The sequence below is a fragment of the Callithrix jacchus genome, chromosome 2 (genome assembly GCF_049354715.1).
Source record: "Callithrix jacchus isolate 240 chromosome 2, calJac240_pri, whole genome shotgun sequence".
Taxonomy (NCBI): Eukaryota; Metazoa; Chordata; class Mammalia; order Primates; family Cebidae; genus Callithrix; species Callithrix jacchus.
This window is the reverse complement of record NC_133503.1, coordinates 98,835,815-98,855,080: the sequence shown is the minus strand read 5'-3', so window position 1 is coordinate 98,855,080 and position 19,266 is coordinate 98,835,815. Positions and strand designations below refer to the sequence as shown.

General features: G+C 39.7%; 1 long non-coding RNA gene across 4 annotated transcripts in view; it reads right to left on the bottom strand.

Moving 5' to 3' along the window:
• The window catches only part of LOC144581412 (uncharacterized), a 134,893-nt gene that overhangs the window by 50,209 nt on the left and 65,418 nt on the right, over positions 1-19,266 (bottom strand). For all 4 annotated transcript variants that reach the window (XR_013532177.1, XR_013532175.1, XR_013532174.1 and 1 more), the window contains exons 3-4: positions 17,463-17,517; positions 11,812-11,880 (exon numbers count right to left, since the gene is read on the bottom strand). This is a non-coding gene — a long non-coding RNA (uncharacterized LOC144581412). The remainder of the gene's footprint in view (positions 1-11,811; positions 11,881-17,462; positions 17,518-19,266) is intronic.

Here is a 19,266-nt window from a genome sequence, read left to right as displayed (position 1 = left end):
GACTAGATTGACTCCTTGCTGGGCAGGACAGTGCAATGGATACTCATAAATAAAGCCCTAACTCACCAAGACAGAGCACCTGAGGAAAAAAAGGGGCTTTATGAGTTCTGCTGCAGCAGACTTAAATGTACCTGCCTAGCAGCCCTGAATAAACAAGCTCAGCACTTGAGCTTCTATAAAGTACAGACTGTCTCCTCAAGCAGTTCCCTGACCCCCGTATATCCAAAGAGTCACCACACAAAGGACTGATCAGACTGACATTTGGCGGACATCATTCAGGGACAAAGATAGAAGAAGAAGAAACTGGTAGCATCCTCACCATTCCACAGCTGCTACAGGTGTTCCCCAGGCAAGCAGGGCCTGGAGTGGACCTCAGCAGTCCTACAGCAGAGGGGCTAGACTGTTAGAAGGAAAACTAAGAAACAGAAATACTTCATCATCAACAATCTGGAGGTCCACTCAGAGACCCAATCGGAAAGTCAGCAACTACTCAGATGACAGGAGGATAAATCCACGAAGATAGGAAGAAACCAGTGCAAAAAGGAGGGAAACACCCGAAACCGGAACACCTCGCCTCCTACAAGGGACCACAACCCCTCACCAGCAAGGGAACAAAGCTGAATGGACAAGGAGTGTGATGAAATGACAGAATCATACTTGAGAAGGTGGGTAATGAAAAACTTCCGTAAGCTAAAAGAACACTTTCTAACTCAATGCAAAGAAACTAAGAACCTTGAAAAAAGATTTGAGGATATGATAACAAGAATGGACAATTTAGAGAGGAATATGAGTGAATTGAAGGAGCTGAAAAACAACACGAGAACTTTGCGAAGCATGCACAAGTCTCAACAGCCACATTGACCAAGCAGAAGAAAGGATATCAGAGGTTGAAGATCACCTCAATGAAATAAAACAAGAAGGCAAGATTAGAGAAAAAAGCACAAAAAGGAATGAACAAGGTCTCCAAGAAATGTGGGACTATGTGAAGAGACCTAATCTACGTTTAATAGGTGTACCTGAATGTGATGAAGAGAATGAATCCAAGCTGGAAAATACTCTTCAGGATATTATCCAGGAAAACTTCCCCAATCTAGCAAGGCAGGCCAATATTCAAGTCCAGGAAATACAGAGAACACCACAAAGATATTCCTCAAGAAGAGCAAACCCAAGACACATAATCATCAGATTCACCAGGGTTGAAATGAAGGAGAAAATGCTAAGGGCAACCAGAGAGAAAGGTCAAGTCACCCACAAAGAGAAGCCCATCAGACTCACAGCAGAACTCACAGCAGATCTCTCAGCAGAAACCCTACAAGCCAGAAGAGAGTGGGGGCCAATATTCAACATCCTTAAAGAAAAGAACTTTCAACCCAGAATTTCATATCCAGCCAAACTGAGCTTCACAAGTGAAGGAAAAATAAAATCCTTTGCAAACAAGCAAGTACTCAGAGATTTTGTCACCACCAGGCCTGCTCTACAAAAGCTCCTGAAAGAGACACTACACATAGAAAGGAACAACCAGCACCAGACATTCCAAAAACATACCAAATTGTAAAGAGAATCAAAAAAAATGAAGAATCTACATCAACTAACAGGCAAAGCAGCCAGCTAGTATCAAAATGGCAGAATCAAATTCACACATAACAATATTAACCCTAAATGTAAATGGGCTAAATGAATCAATCAAAAGACACAGACTGGCAAATTGGATAAAAAGCCAAAACCCATTGGTGTGCTGTATCCAGGAAACCCATCTCACATGCAAGGATACACAAAGGCTCAAAATAAAGGGATGGAGGAAGATTTACCAAGCAAAGGGAGAGCAAAAAAAAAAAAAAAAGCAAGAGTTGCCATTCTCATCTCTGATAAAATATACTTTAAAGCAACAAAGATCAAAAGAGACAAAGAAGGTCATTACATAATGGCAAAAGGATCGATACAACAAGAAGAGCTGACGATTCTAAACATATATGGACCCAATAGAGGAGCACCCAGATATATAAGGCAAGTTCTTAATGACTTACAAAGAGACTTAGACTCCCACACAATAATAGTGGGAGACTTTAACACTCCACTGTCAATATTAGACACATCAACCAGAGAGAAAATCAACAAGGATATCCAGGGCTTGAACTCAGACCTGGAACAAGCAAACCTGATAGACATTTACAGAACTCTCCACCCCAAATCCACAGAATATACATTCTTCTCAGCATCACATCACACCTACTCTAAAATTGACCACATAATTGGAAGTAAATCACTCCTCAGCAAATGCAAAACAACTGAAATCATAACAAACAGTCTCTCAGACCATAGTGCAATCAAGTTAGAACTCAGAATTCAGAAACTAACTCAGAACCGCACAACTTCATGGAAACTGAACAACTGGCTCTTGAATGTTGACTGGATAAACAATGAAATGAAGGCAGAAATAAAAAAGTTATTCGAAACCAACGAGAACAAAGACACAACATACCAGAATCTCTGGGACACATTTAAAGCAGGCTCTAGAGGAAAATATATAGCAATAAGTGCCCACATGAGAAGAGTGGAGAGATCCAAAATGGACACCCTATCATCAAAATGGAAAGAGCTGGAGAAGCAAGATCAAAAACACTCAAAACCTAGCAGAAGACAAGAAATAACCAAGATAAGAGCAGAACTGAAGGAGATAGAGACATGAAAAACCCTTCAAAAAATCAAGAAATCCAAGAGCTGGTTTTTGAAAAGATCAACAAAATAGACAGACCACTAGCCAGACTGATTAAAGAAAAAAGAGAGAATAACCAAATAGATGCAATAAAAAAACGATAAAATGGAAATCACCACAGATTCCACAGAAATTCAAACCATCATCAGAGAATATTACAAACAACTCTATGCACATAAACTAGTAAACCTGGAAGAAATGGATAAATTCCTGGACACTTGTGTCCTCCGAAGCCTAAACCAGGAGGAAGCCAAAACTATGATTAGACCAATAACAAGGTCTGAAGTTGAGGCAGCAATTAAAAGCCTACCACACAAAAAAAGCCCAGGTCCAGATGGGTTCACAACCGAATTCTACCAGACGCACAAAGAGGAACTGTTACCATTCCTTCTGAAATTATACCAAATTATTCAAAAAGAGGGAATCCTTCCCAAATCATTTTATGATACCAATATCATCCTGATACCAAAACCCGAAGGAGACTCAACAAGAAAACTTCAGGCCAATATCCATGATGAACATAGACGCAAAAATCTTCAATAAAATACTGGCAAGCCGATTGCAACAGCACGTCAAAAAGCTTATCCACCATGATCAAGTAGGATTCATCCTGGGGATGCAAGGCTGTTTCAACATACGCAAGTCTATAAACATAGTTCACCACATAAACAGAACCAAAAACAAAAACCACATGATGATCTCAACTGATGCAGAGAAGGCCTTTGACAAAATTCAATAGCCCTTTATGCTAAAAACCCTCAATAAACTTGGTATTGATGGAACGTATCTCAAAACAATGAAAGCTATTTACGACAAACCAACAGCCAATATCATACTGAATGGGCAAAAACTGGAAGCATTCCCTTTGAAATCTGGCACTAGACAAGGATGCCATCTCTCACCACGCCTATTCAATATAGTACTGGAAGTTCTAGCCAGAGCAATCAGGCAAGAAAAAGAAATAAAGGGTATTCAAATAGGAAAGGAGGAAGCCAAATTGTCTCTGTTTTCAGATGACATGATAGTATATCTAGAAGACCCCATCGTCTCAGCTCAAAAACTCCTGAAACTGGTAAGCAACTTCAGCAAAGTCTCAGGATATAAAATCAATGTGCAAAAATCACAAGCGTTCCTATACACCAATAACAGACTTAAAGAGAGCCAAATCAAGAACAAACTGCCATTCACAATTGCTACAAAGAGAATAAAATACCCAGGAATACAACTAACAAGGAATGTAAAGGACCTCTTCAAGGAGAACTACAAACCACTGCTCAACGAAATAAGAGAAAACACAAACAGATGGAGAAACATGCCATGTTTATGGTTAGAAAGAATCAATATCTTGAAAATGGCCATACTGCCCAAAGTAATTTACAGACTCAATGCTATCCCCATCAAGCTACCAATGACCTTCTTCACAGAACTGGAAAAAAACACCTTAAACTTCATATGGAACCAAAAGAGAGCCCGCAGAACCAAGTCAATTCTATGGAAAAAGAACACAGCAGGAGGCATCACACTACCGGACTTCAAACTATACTGCAAGGCTACAGTAATCAAAACAGCATGGTACTGGTACCAAAACAGAGATATAGACCAATGGAACAGAACAGAGGCATCAGAGGAAACACAGCATGTCTACTACCATACAATCTTTGATAAACCTGACAAAAACAACCAATGGGGAAAGAATTCCCTGTTTAACAAATGGTGTTGGGAAAACTGGCTAGTCATGTGCAGAAAGCAGAAACTGGACCCCTTCCTGACACCTTACACTAAAATTAACTCCAGATGGATTAAAGACTTAAACATAAGACCTGGCAAAACCATCCAGGACATAGGCGTAGGCAAGGACTTCATGACCTAAACACCAAAAGCATTGGCAACAAAAGCCAAAATATACAATTGGGACCTAATCAAACTCCACAGCCTCTGCACAGCAAAAGAAACAATTATTAGAGTGAATTGGCAACCAATAGAATGGGAAAAAATTTTGCAGTTTACCCATCTGACAAAGAGCTGATATCCAGAATTTACAAAGAACTCAAACAGATTTACAAGAAAAAAACAAACAAGCCCATTCAAAAATGGGCAAAGAATATGAACAGACACTTTACAAAAGAAGACATACATGAGGCCAACAAACATGAAAAAAGCTCATCATCACTGGTCATTAGAGAATGCAAATCAAAACTTCATTGAGATACCATCTCACAACAGTTAGAATGGCGATCATTAAAAAATCTGGAGACAACAGATGCTGGAGAGGATGTGGAGAAATAAGAACACTTTTACACTGCTGGTGAGAGTGTAAATTAGTTCAACCATTGTGGAAGACAGTGTGGCTATTCCTCAGGGACCTAGAAATAGAAATTCCATTTGACCCAGCAATACCATTACTGGGTATATAACCAAAGGACTATAAATCATTCTACTATAAGGACACATGCACAGGAATGTTCATTGCACCACTGTTTACAATAGCAAAGACCTGGAACCAACCCAAATGCCCATCGATGATAGACTGGACAGGGAAAATGTGGCACATATACACCATGGAATATTATGCAGCCATCAAAAATGATGAGTTCATGTCCTTTGTAGGGACATGGATGAATCTGGAGAACATCATTCTCACCAAACTGACACAAGAACAGAAAATGAAATACCGCATGTTCTCACTCAGAGGTGGGTGATGAACAATGAGAACACATGGACACAGGAAGGGGAGCACTAAACACTGGGGTCTATTGGGGGGAATAGGGCAGGGACAGCGGCAGGGGGAGCTGGGGAGGGATAACATGGGAAGAAATGCCAGATGTGGGTGAAAGGGAGGAAGGCAGCAAATCACACTGCCACGTGTGTACCTATGCAACTATCTTGCTTGTTCTGCACATGTACCACAAAACTTAAAATGCAATAAAAAATAAATAATTTAAAAATCCAACTATTAAAAATATTCACATTTTCTTTTAGTAGTGCACCCAGTTGCTGGCATATTACTAGTTAAGGTGTTTCTAGATACTAAATTTTCAGATGTTTACCTTGTTCTCAATCCTTGTATATCTTAGCTAAATGTTTATAATCTGATTCACTAACTTTCAACAATCTACTGATCAGTGACTGATAATCTTAAATCACTATATTCCCCAAATAAGCAATAGAAAAAGCTGATTCCTTTACTACTCCCCAAATGTAAACTTGAACGGTTTCACTTAAAAGTTACTCAGTTGAGAACACTTAATATCAAGTACAATTATTAATTCAGTTACTTCAAGTTGCACTGAAGCAACTATTACGTCACAGTGCGCATACAACAAATAAGGTGAAGTCTAATTATATATTTTACATTAATTAGCAATTCTACATTAATAGATTTATTCGCTGGTGAATTTATTTCAGACCAACTGACAACTATCTGTAAACAAAACTAAATTTAAACATCAGTATTTTATTTTATTTTATACCTATACTTTCAGTAAGGTTTTAATTCGAAATATCATTATTTCCTTAGCTGAAGGAATAAAGGAAACAGGAACCAGTGGCATGGTGGCTTAGGAAGCACTCTTGGTGATGGCAAATCAATAAATTTGGCTCCATCATAGTTCTGATTAGCTTGAAATTTAATAAGTACACTGAGGCTCGGCACAGTGGCTCATGCTTATAATCCCAGCATTTTGGGAGGCTAAGGTGAATGGATCACTTGAAATCAGGAGTTCGAAACCAGCCTGGCTAACTTGGTGAAATTATGTCTCTACTAAAAATACCAAAAGAATCCAGGCATGGTGGCAGGCACCTGTAGTCCCAGCTACTCAGGAGGCTGAGGCAGAAGAACCTCTTGAACTTGGGAGGCAGAGGCTAAAGTGAGCCAAGATGGCCCAGTGCACTCCAGCGTGGGTGACAGAACCAGACCCTGTCTCAAAAAGGGGGAAAAAAAAAAAAAGTAATCTGGGACCTGATAAGCTAGAGTTCCAATTTTGATTATCTGGGAAATTTTTATTCTCCTCCCCCCTCCACACAATTTTGCATGACCTGCTATGCAGCTGCTGATGAGTTCCAATCATGTCCTCTTTCTTTCTTCTTATGAACCATCTTCTGGGAATTCTGATCCTTGGTCTTCTATTAAGCTGTTGTTTCTTACTAAAATTTCTAGATTGAGGTACTAGAATGTTATACCTCTCTCCACCATCCATCTTGGGCTTCTTTGTCATCTTTCAGTCTGGTTTTCAGAGAACAGGGTTTCCAATACCTGTCCGCTTCCTCACTGCCATGCTCAAGATAATAGATGTTGCTTTCTGATGGATCGTTTTCTTTGTCTCAACATACAAGTTTTCATGGGTTGATCTGCTGAGTTTAGCTGCTGAGGCCAACATCTGAGTCTCCTCAGTATACAAGTTTGAGGTAAGTCCTAGTACCCTTAAGCTCAAAACTACGGCGGCAGCCGCTCCCTCTCCATGTCAAAGCCTTCCTGCCTTTCCAGGGAGAGTTATGGACCAAAGCCCAATGGCACTGCTGCCCACCCTGGTGTCTGCAACCCGACAGCCTCCTTCTTCCTCTACTGACCTGGCATTTCTTTAGAAATACAGTTATTTTTAAATGAATTTAGAAATGGATTCCTAAAGAAATACAGTTCCTTCTAAAATATCATAGGCTTTCAGTCTATCCAATGCCACCTGTGAGCAGCCACAGCCAAAGATTGTATGCAGTCATAGAATAAGGTCTGAGAAATATTGTTCCCTGGTCACAGGTCTTCATTTTTCACACATAGTCTTTCCCTTCAACTTCTGTCATCAGCAATGTGAAATCGTACATTTGGAGGAAAAGCAACACCCTTTAATCTGTATTTACCAGCAGGTATGCCTCCTATGTCCAGCAGAGACCTGTAAGAGAAAGCTGGGAACCCAATACCAGCCCCTGCTAGGGCTGCTGCTTCAGCTCTGACATGAAAGGCTTCAGTTTGAGGTAGGAAAGCAATGTGTTTTCTTTCTAAAGCTAGTAGACTCTTATCATAAAGGCTTCTCAGATGTCTTAGGTTGCAGGCCACAGGCTCACACCTGCTCTCTTAGCTGTCAGAATCACTAGCTTTAGTATGAATTCATTTCTCTCAAGGGGGACTTTGCAAAACTCAGCAACTAAAAAGCACACCCATTTTTAATTTTTCTATTACTTTCCTTGATGCTGCGGCTACAGTAAGCACAAAGAATTCCACATTAAAAAAGTCATCAATTTTGCAGCTTGTAGTGGGTGAAGCCTAATTGTCTACTTCTCTACCTTGTATTCCTGGAAATTTTGTATTTTTATCTCTTTTACTTGCAACATTCCATTTTCAGGTACCCCATTTTGCATCAGAGGAGAGCGCACGGGCAAGCAATAGAAAACCCATTACAGTGGCTGAATCAGATGAGGTGTTTTTTTTTGTTTTTTTTTTTAATCTGTGTAGGATGTTGTAACTAAATACTCTAGACTGGATGACTTACACAACGGAAATGTATTTCTCTCAGTTCTGGAGGCTAGGGAGTCTAAGATTAAGGTGCTGCTCATTTCAGTTCCTCCAATCCCTTTTTCTTCTTCTAAGACCACCAGTCGGATCAGATCAGGTCTTCACCCCATGACCCCATTTAACCTTGATTACTTCCAAAAGGTCCTATCTCCAAATACAGTCACATGAGGAGTTAAGACTTCAAAACATAAATTTTGTGGGGACATAGTTCAGTCTATAATGGCTTTCTTTAGGGAGACAGGGAGTCCAGAGCTACTGTATTAGGCCCATGAAGTCACTGCTGTTCCAGGCTCCATCTGCCTCCCTACCTTACTGTCTTTAGCATGTGGCTTCTATTTTAATGGCCACACGATGCCTATTTTGCCTTTGCCCACCTTACTGGCAGAAAGGATGAAGAAGGATTACATACTTATCAGGAGGCAAAATTTTTCCCCAGAAATTCCCAGCAGACTGTTACCGACATTCCACCGATGAGAACAGTTTCATGTAGAGGTCCCTAACTGAAGGCAATGGTGTGCTAGACATTGAGTTTTGTAGCTTGGGATAAATTTTCTTGGAACAAAATTTGGATGCTGTTAGTAAAGGGGAAGAGCCTAATGGATATTGGGAAGATAAATCTCAGTGCTTGTTATAGGATCTCTCCAGATAGGCTGATTATAACACTCACAAGCATTATTCAGTACCATTAAAATAAATCAGGAGCAGTAAAGTCTCCTAATATTCTGGATTTATAACTCTTTGAAATTTTAGTTTAATCCACATAATGCTTTTAAGGTTTCCTCAAATATTTTTTTTCTGTATCTCTATACTCCACAAATTTTTTTTTCTCAAAACACAATTTAATCAAACACTAACTCTCATTCAGAGACAGTATCAGATTTTGGTCACTAGTACTAGTCTTTTGGTAAGAACCAAGACTCCTTGGAGGATGCGGAATCCACGTATTGGACCCAGAAAAATTATGCCTCGCTGGAGTGAGTGATAAATAACCCCCTCTGGGCAGAGGCATTTTTACTCTCGGAGTCCTCAGGATCTAACGGTCAACTGCAATACCACGTTGTGCCAGTAGATGACGACACCATCCAATATGTGAGGACTCCTCACCGGAAATCCCTTTAATTTCAGGTATCGAATAAGAAATTATTTTCTGTTATCGAGTATGTTAGTTTGACTCCCTACCAGTTGATTATAGAAATGAGAAACACGTGTTCAAATAGTAACATTAAATATCAGAATTTTGTTCTATGTTTGTCTTTTAATTTTTTTTCAATCTTTAGATAATTTATTGGAGCTTCTTTATAACCTAAAACATGGGTTATTCTTTTAAAGGTTCCACGTACATTTGAAAACAATGTGTAGAATACAATCCTTGGATGTAGTGTTCTACATATATTAAGTCAAATTGGTTGACAGCATTTTTAAAGTCTTCTACCATCCTACTGGATTTATTTTTTGTCAAGTTTGTTCTATCAATTACTGTGAGAGAGATCAAATCTCCAGGCAAGATTGTGGATTTGGCTCTCTTTTTAGTTACATCAGTTTTTGCATAGTGTATGTCTCTCAATCTTTCATCTTTAAATTAGAGACAGGGTCTTGATATGTCACCCAGACTAGAGTGCAAGTGACATGATCATAGTTCAGCGAAGCCTTGGAATCCTAGGCTCAAGCCATCCTCCCGCCCCAGACTCCCTAGCAGCTGCTGAGCCTAGTTTATATTTTGAAGCTTTTTTATTTGGTACACACATATTTACCATTGTTACATCTTCTTGATAAATTGACCCTTGTTAACATCTTGAATTGTCTTTTAATTAGTGGTAATTTTTGCAAAATGAAATTCATCTTCAAGGCAATGCAAATGACTTATTATAGGTGAGCACAAGTTTCCAGGTGAACAAACTGTTTTGTGAAGGAGCCAGAGGAAAACTGATTAGATGAGTTTAACTACTGTGGCCACAAAGTCGGCAGGCAGCAGTTTTCAATCTTGGCTGAATATTGAAATTTGTTTTTGTTAACTGCCCAGATTAAATTGAAATAATGTAGGGAGTTTGAAAAAAATACCTGTCTGGTTCTTAGCTCAAAAAATGCTCATTTAATTTGTCTATGGTATGACCTGAGAGTCAAGCCTTTTAAAAGCTTCCCAGGTGATTCTATTTTGCAGCCCATATCGCAAACACCTGCCCTTGGCTTAGGGCTCCCATCGCTCCATGTTGCAATTAGTTGCTTAAATGGGCCAATCTCACTCAAGTACAGAGTTGGTGATTACCTACTGTGTGTAATCTGTGAAACTAGGAAGGCCCCTACTCTTCCTTAGGAAAAAAGTCATGGTGTCTGCACATCTACCATCATGTATGCGTTTCCTTGTTGCAGATAGAGATGGTAAAACAAACCAGTCACAAACTAACAGATGAGAGACACACTCTGGGCTTTACTCAACACTGCTATTAATTTGTTATAACTGTTTTCAATGGATGTTCTTTGTGTGAAAGGGACATGAGGGAAGAGAGCTTCGGAGTTTGACCATGTCAGGGAAGAAGTGAGCAGTGCTAAAGATTTGGGCATGGCTCAAAGAGGATAGGCTCAGTGGGCACCAAAGTTCTAGTCGTGGGGCCACTGGGGAGCTCAGCAGACAGGAGAATAACAGGTTACAGAAGACAGAGAGACAATACAATCAGTTCTTTAGTTAATCCTCAAAACAACCCTACAAGAGAACACTGGCATTCTTTTTTTTCTTCCTCTTGCTTTCTTGCTTGCTTTTATTTAATTTTACTTTAAGTTCTGGGATACATGTGCAGAAAATGCAGGTTTGTTATATAGGTATACATATGCCATGGTGGTTTGCTGCACCTATCAATCTGTCATTTAGGTTTTAAGCCCCACATGAATTAGGTGCTTGTCCTAATGCTCTCCCCTGCCCCCCACTCCCTGACAGGTCCCAGTGTGTGATGTTCCCCTCCCTGTGTCCATGTGTTCTCATTGTTCAACTCCCACTTATGAATGAATACATGTGGTGTTTGGATTTCTGTTCCTATGTTAGTTTGCTGAGAACAAAGGCTTCCAGTTCATCCATGTCCCTGCAAAGGACATGAATTCATTCTTTTTTTTGAGACAGAGTTTCGCTCTTGTTACCCAGGCTGAAGTGCAATGGCGCGATCTCGGCTCACCACAACCTCCACGTCCTGGGTTCAGGCAATTCTCCTGCCTCAGCCTCCTGAGGAGCTGGGATTACAGGCATGCGTCACCATGCCCAGCTAATTTTTTGTACTTTTAGTAGGGACAGGGTTTCACCATGTTGACCAGGATGGTCTTGATCTCTTGACCTCGTGATCTACCCGCCTCGGCCTCCCAAAGTGCTGGGATTACAGGCTTGAGCCATCGCACCCGGCCAGAATTCATTCTTTTTTATGGCTTCATGGTATTCTATGGTGTATATGTGAAATACTGGCATTATTTCTATATCACATATAAGGCAACCAAAAACACAAGAGTGTGTTTCAATAACTTGGCCAAGGAAACTGTATTAGTCCATTCTGATGCTGCTATAAAAAACTGCCTGACACTGGATAAATTATGAAGGAAAGAGGTTTAATTGACTTACAGTTCTGCAGAGCTGTAGAGGCCTCAGGAAACTGACAATCATGGCAGAAGGAGAAGCAAACATGTCCTTCTTCATGTGGTGGCAATAAGGAGAAGAATGAGAACTGGGTGAGGGGGGAAACCCCTTATAAATCCATCAGCTCTTAGAAGAATTTACTCACTATCACGAGAATGGCATGGGGATAACAGCCTCCACGTCAGCTACCTCCCACTGGGTTCCTCCCACCACATGTGGGGATTACAGGAACTATAAGATGAGATTTGGGTGGGGACACCGACAAACCATATCAGTCACTTAACTGGTAAGCAGCAGAGATGCACCATTTGAGGTTCCAGCCAGTGCACTTTACCTTTCATGTGTGCTGCCCTTATGAGCTGAATGCCTTCAAGTCAGTTAGCTGTATTTCCTTATTTATTATTTGGAAATGTTAATGCCCCTGTCTCTTTGAGCTGTACTGAGAAATACAAGGAACAACATATTTTAAAGTGCTCAGAGCACAGCATGAAGGCTCACACTGTTTAGATCCCAGTGCTGTGTATCCTGTTATTATCTTTCCAACGCTTAGACATTATTGCCTCTCTAGACTCATTGCTATGATCTGAATGTTTTGTTTTCCCAAAATACGTATGTTGAAATCTTTTTTATTTTGCTATGTTTTTAACCTTTTCTATGTGTCAATGCTTATTTTTTAAATTTTTTCATAGGACATCAGGGTACAGGTGGTATTTGGTTACAGAAGCAAGTTCTTTAGTGGTGATTTGTGAGATTTTGGTGCACCTCTCACCCAGCAGTATACATTGCACCAAATTTGTAGTCTTTTATCCCTTGCCCCCTCCCACTCTTCCTCCCAAGTCCCCAGTGTCCACTGTATCAGTTTTATGCCTTTGCATCCTCATAGTTCGGCTCCCACATATCAGTGAGAACATATGATGTTTAGTTTTCCATTCCTGAGTTACTCACTTAGAACACACATGTTGAAATCTTAATCCCCAAAGTGATGGTATTAGGATCTGGAGCCTTTGGGAGGTGATTAGGTTTTTAGTGAAGAGCACCCTCATCAATGGAATTAGTGCCCTTATAAAAGAGGCCCCAGAAAAGCAAAATGGGTAACTAAGTGAGATGATGGATATGTTCATCTGTTCCCTGTAGTAACCATCTTACTATATAGGTATCCTGCAACATCATGTTGTATGACTTAAACATACATAATAAAATTAATTTTTTTAAAAAAGAAATAGTTCCATTCAAAAAGAGTTTATATTAAACAATATAAAAGGCCTCAGAGAGCTGCTTTGCCCCTTTCACCATGTGAGGACATAGCGAGAAGGTGCTATGAGTCAGAAAGCCCTCATCAGACACTGAGCCTGTTGGCACCTTCATCTTAGACTTCCCAGCCTCTAAAACCAGGAGAAATTAATTTCCATTGTTTATAAGCCACTCGGTTTATTTTGTTATAGCAGTCTACACAGACTAAGACACCCAGAAAACCTCCAAAAATTTCAAACCACTTAAATAATATGATTCTTTACACAGAAAAGAAAGCATGAGCAAAAAGTCTGAAAAACATTCACAACACTCAGGTGTACTCTGAATCATAAAGGTCCAGGTCATAAATGGGAGGTTTATGACTAAAATAGATGTTAGGTGCCTCAATGAAGAGTTTAAAATTGATGCCAAATTTAATTTCAGGCCCTGATATGAGCTCCAACAAAGTGGCAGGGGGATGGTGGGATGGTGATTCTCTGTGTCTGTTGTGCAGTCTGTGCCTAACGGACTGGTCCCTGTGCTAACCTTTAAGACCTTTTGTTTTGTCAATTATACGAAGACATGCTTTTTGACGTCAAAAGTAACCTTTCACTGGAGTCCAAATGTAGGCCTACATATTTCAAACTTGGTGATGGATTTGAGTAGTGTTCAAATTCACCAACCTCAAACACCTTGATAGCCCCCCTCAGTAACTCAAGACTGAAAATTTACCATTAACGCTCTTGTTTTTTCAATGGATTGCACCTTTTAAAATGTGAACATCCCTCCTATAGGGGAAAGATCACTGTTTAGAATGTTGTCAGTTATTGAATTTGTTTAAGTCTCTTCCTAGTCAGGTGACTAAATGCTACACCACAAAAAAGAAAAAAAGAAAGTGGAGGCTCTTTATTCAACAATATAAATGGGAAATGAGGAATTAAGAAGAGTATTAATACAGGGAGGGAACGGATTTATATTAGTCTATTTTGTGTTGCTAAAAAGAAATGCCTGAGGCTGTGTAATTATTTCACTCATAATTCTGATGCCTGGGAAGTTCAAGATTCAGCTTCTAGTGAGGGCCTCAAACTACTTCTGCTCATGGTGGAAGGTGAAAGGGATCCAGTGTGTGCAGAGATCACATGGCAAGACAGGAAGCAAGTGAGGGGGTGGGAGGCACGAAGCTATTTTTAACAAACAGAATGAGGCCAGGCACACTGGCTCACACCTATAGTCCCAGCACTTTGGGAAACTGAAGTAGGCAGATTACTTGAGGTCAGGAATTCAAGACCACCCTAACCAACATGATGAAACTTTGTCTCTACTAAAACCACAAAAATTAGCTGGGCGTGGTATGTCTGCCTATAATCTCAGCTACTTGAGAGTCTGAGGCATGACAATTGCTTGAACCTGGGAAGCAGAAGTAACAGTGAGCCAGGATCACACCACTGCACTCCAGCCTGGGTAAGAAGTGAGACTCTGTCTCAAAACAAACAAAGAACTAACAAAATGAGCCCCTAAGAAAAGGCATTAATCTATTCATGAAGGATCTGCCCCCATGACCCAAATGCCTCCTGGGAGACCCAACCTTGAATATCAAATTTCAATTTAAGGTTTAGAAAAGGACAGACATCCAAACTATGGCAGGCACTAGGTCCAGAGAGCTCATTGCACAATTCTCCCCTGAACACTTGAAAAGGCTAAAGTCATAGGGACTAAATTCAATTAAGGAAGGTTTTCTCCTTCACTCAGGAAGTGACTCCATAGAAATAAGTGGATATCTTGCTGCCATTCTTTTCCATTCAGTCTATTGGCTACCCCGTAGCCAGAGTAATTTTGATGAAGTATAAACGAGATTATGTCACTCCCATCTTGGAAATCTTTCAATAGATCCAAGTTGTTCTTAAAGTTAATGACAGCAGGTCTCCTTCCCATGGCCTGCCAGGCCTACTTGATTCCCTGCTGTTTCACCAATCTCAGTTTACACTAGTCTCTTTCTTTGTTACTGTAGTCTCTATAGCAAGTGTTCAATAAACATTTTTAGTGCTAAATTATTGGAAAAAGAAGCATCTGTCCATTTATAAAAATTACTGACATTCGGACACTGGACCAACTCAAACACTCAGCTTCCTTCCTGCTTCATACCCTTTTCATCCTTTATTTCTATCCCTCTGCCCCATCTCCTGTCCTGCCAACCTGGAGGTCAGTGTACTTGTGTTTGTTTTTATTATTCATTTATTTTAAAAAAGTAAAGTAAGACTAATCACTAGCCTGTGGGGAGATTTGTATAGCTTTCATCCTTCCTCTGTTATTCTCCAGTTCTGTCTTGGTACCCGCTTGCTGATCTTTTCACTGCTATCTCTCTTTTATTCTCCTCTGCAGGACCCGTAACTCTGCCAGTCCTCCTGCTACGACAGCTAAGCTAGCCTGCTCCTCCTACAGGCTAGCAGCACTACTGACTTTGCCTTGTCTCTCATTTTAGAAGAGCACAAATGCAGAGCTGCAGACACAAATGCAAATCCCAGCCCAAATCCTTATTGGCCATACAAACCTAAGCAATTTCCTTAACCTGGCTTCAGTTTCTCATTTGGAAAAGGAGAAAATAATTGATTTTCAGGGTTGTTTTGAAAATTAAATGATAGAAGTATGAAATACCACAGTACCTAGCACAAAGAAAGTCTTCAATGAAATTTCTTTTCCTTCCTGCTCAAACCACCTTGTCTTGTGTTCTACTCTAGGGTGGACACTTATTGGTTCATATGTCTGTTCAATATGTATTCTTCCTGAAAACAACCTGATTTTCTTTTGGTAGAATTATCTATCCTGTATAGTTCTGGTGCAGCTCTAAATTGGTAGCCTTATTCCCTGTGGACTTGATCTGGACTTGGTCTAGACTTGTCCCATTAATTCCTTCACCCTTAGACCTACAAAAAGACACATGAATAGAAAAAAAACAATGCGGTCTCTATAGCCAGAGTTGCTCTTGCATCTGGTGCTGATTCCTCCCTGGCATCCAAACTTGGGTTTCCAGCCTCTTGTCCATTTCATGAGCTGCTTGTTATCCCCTTAATACATCCCCTTTATTGCTTAAGTAACCAGAGTTGTTTCCTCTTACTTGCAAATGAAGAATCTTATCTGAGAAATATTTCCCTATGAATCCTCGAAGTCTCATTACATTTTACCTTGTTTTGTTGTATATTTGCAAGGTCAGATGCTAACTTTTAAAACTTTGTTCACATATTTTTTCTTCCATGAGACCTTTCTTAATATGTCTACTTGTTAATTTTTCTATTATTCAAACTATGACTGATGGCATTAATAACCAAGAGTCATTATTTGAATATAGATCTCTCATTTTTCCTTCAAGACTTCAATAGAATTGAACCAACTTTCTGAGTAGAATGATAGTTGGTTGTTCTAACTAGTTTCATTAACTAAACTCACCAAAAGGACAGATGCAAACCCCCTACCAGGTAAAGATATTTAAATAAGTAAGAGGTCTTCTCAATATGCAACACTTTACATTCCCAAAAGTAACCAAACAAGGGAGATGAGGATGTCAGATTGAAGGGTGCTTAATGGAGTCTTTCAGGGACTTCCTCTGGGAGGTCAAAGAACTCTCTACATATGTGGCAGCCCAACCTACTTATACACAGGGGCTGCATGAATAATAGATGCTTTATATGCAGCCTCCTTAATTTTGAATTTACTATTTCCATTCTACAGGTAAAGAATAAATGGCTCACGGAACTTCAATGACTTGGAACACTGTATTCTGAATTTATCAAGGTCTCTAAATCCTGAGCTTTTTCCACCTAACATCATTAAAATGTTGATTGATAATAAGAGGTAGCAGAGGGTAAAAGGAATCATCATAGGGAGTGTCAAGTGAAGACTGGATTCTAATAACCTCCCTGCCACTGTCCAACTAGTTGGGTTACCTTCAGGCAGTCACTCGATTAGTTTTATACAGTTTAGTCACATACACTTTAGTTTTATTATTTGTATTAGGTCGAAGCCTATGGAGATGCTGTTTTTGTAGGTTACAAAGGTCAGAGCTCAACAATTTAATGAAATGAGGCTGTAGGAGGAGTATGACAACATAATTTGTTGTTTTCTATTATTTTCCGTAATTACAATTTGTGCTATGATCTAAATGTGTCTTCAAAATTCATATTTTGAAACATAATTGCCAATGTGATGATATGAATTATAATATAAAGAGATAGAGCCTTTCGGAGGAGATTAAGTCATGATTGTAAATGGAATTAGTGACCTTATAAAAAGCTGGAGGGAACTAACTAGGCCCTTTATTGCCCTTCTCCCTTCCAAAATATGAAGACACAGCATTCATCTCTTCTGTCCGTTTGCCCCCTCTGCCATGTGAAGATGCAACATGAATGCCTTACCTCACCATATCTTGAATCTGCAGGGACCTTGATCTTGGACTTCCTATGTCCAGAACTGTAAGAAATAAGTTGTTATAACAAATTATCTGGTCTCATATATTTTATAATAGCAGCAGAAACAGAATAAGACAATTTGATAGCCACCATGGTCTCTATAAAAAAATTCTGCCATGATTAATGGTGATGACTTTGCAAGGTCAGACAAGTCAGTTGACTCCCTGGAAGCTGCATTACTTAGTATTGACATAGGATGATTCCACCCAACCAGAGGCACAGTATGAGAATTTTCTATTATTTCTATGCACTACATCAGGGTTTTAAAACTTGGATACCAAAGGCAAGGAAACAGTGAATGCTAGAATAGCAGACTGAAATCTTACTTCATCTTGTTATGTTAAAATTTAGAATAAGGATAAACAGGAAGAACCCAAGGAATTGATCTGAATTTCATTTTCCTTTTGCCTTTGATTCCAATTATAGAACCATTTCCAGGAATGGCAGTCTCATGGAAATCCCATGAGTCTTTTGTTGTAATCAGGACAGGAATCCTAATGCTTTAGGATGCTGTAATTATGTTTTCCATCAGCATTTTCTCAGGGGACTGGCTTCAGAACTCAAAAAATTCTTCTCAAGGAAATGAAATTGTTCTGATTTAAAAGTCATGGTTTCTACTGAAACTTGAGTGGTCTTTAGCTTCAGAAGTTTAGGAAAGGAAGTGATAGGCAGAATCGAGTAAGACTGAGGGTGAATGAAGTGGGAGATTACCATCTTTTAACTGTTACAGTGGGAGTCCAACTTGACTGTTTCCTATGTGTAGAAAGTTGGAATTATTGGAAAGTCTTCTGCATGGATGGCTGTTTAAGACAATGCAATCTAGATGTCAGCTGGGACATGCTCTAAAGATCTGAAAAAATTATGATGCTGAGTTCTTCATCCATTTCTATTTTGGTGTAACAAACTATATCAAAATGTAGTGACTTCAAACAACCATGATTTTATGTGCTCATGATTCTGTGGGTCAAGAATTCAAGCAGGCCTTAGTGGTGACATTGGCCAGGTCACTCAGTCAACTGAACTAAGTTAGTTTCTTAGAGGTCCAAGAAGGCTTTATTTGCATATTTATACATTGTATTTTTTGTGCTTCTCTTGTATCCTGTTTCTCTTCATATGTGTAGCTTGGGCTTCCTCACAAAATGGTGGTCTCATGGTAGTATGATTTCTTGCATGGTAGCTGACTTCCAAGAACTATCTCAATATTGAAGTCAGAAGGCAGGGATCTCTTCAGGCCCAGGCTTAGATGTTATACTGCATCACTTCTGCTTCAGGTTATCCAGCCAGATTCAAGGGTATGGAAAACAGATCTCATCTCCTGATGGCAGAGTGAGAGAGGTAACATTGCAAAAGAGCATGTAGAATGGAAAATATTGCTAGGGCCATCTTGGAAAAGATAATCTACCACACGTGGCCTATGAAAACTTAAAGCCATTCTCATCATTTCTCTGAATCCTTGCTCCAGAGCACCCATGGTGCAATTAAAGGGTTAATTGCACCTGAACAGCAATTCAACTTCTCCCTCTGCTTCCCCAATTTCCTCTATGAGATTGCGGCTGAGACCACCCCCTAGTAAACTTCCTGCACACAATTCTCCACCTCAGATTCTGTCTCTTGGGAATTAACCTAAGAAAAATGTTTTTGTGTACTTTCCTCTAATGAGAGAACTGCTCTTCTGTCAGAGATATCTTTTTCTCTAGGAAGATTAGCAGTAGGGTAGATATGCAAGGGAGTAATCTTTGAACATCCAAAT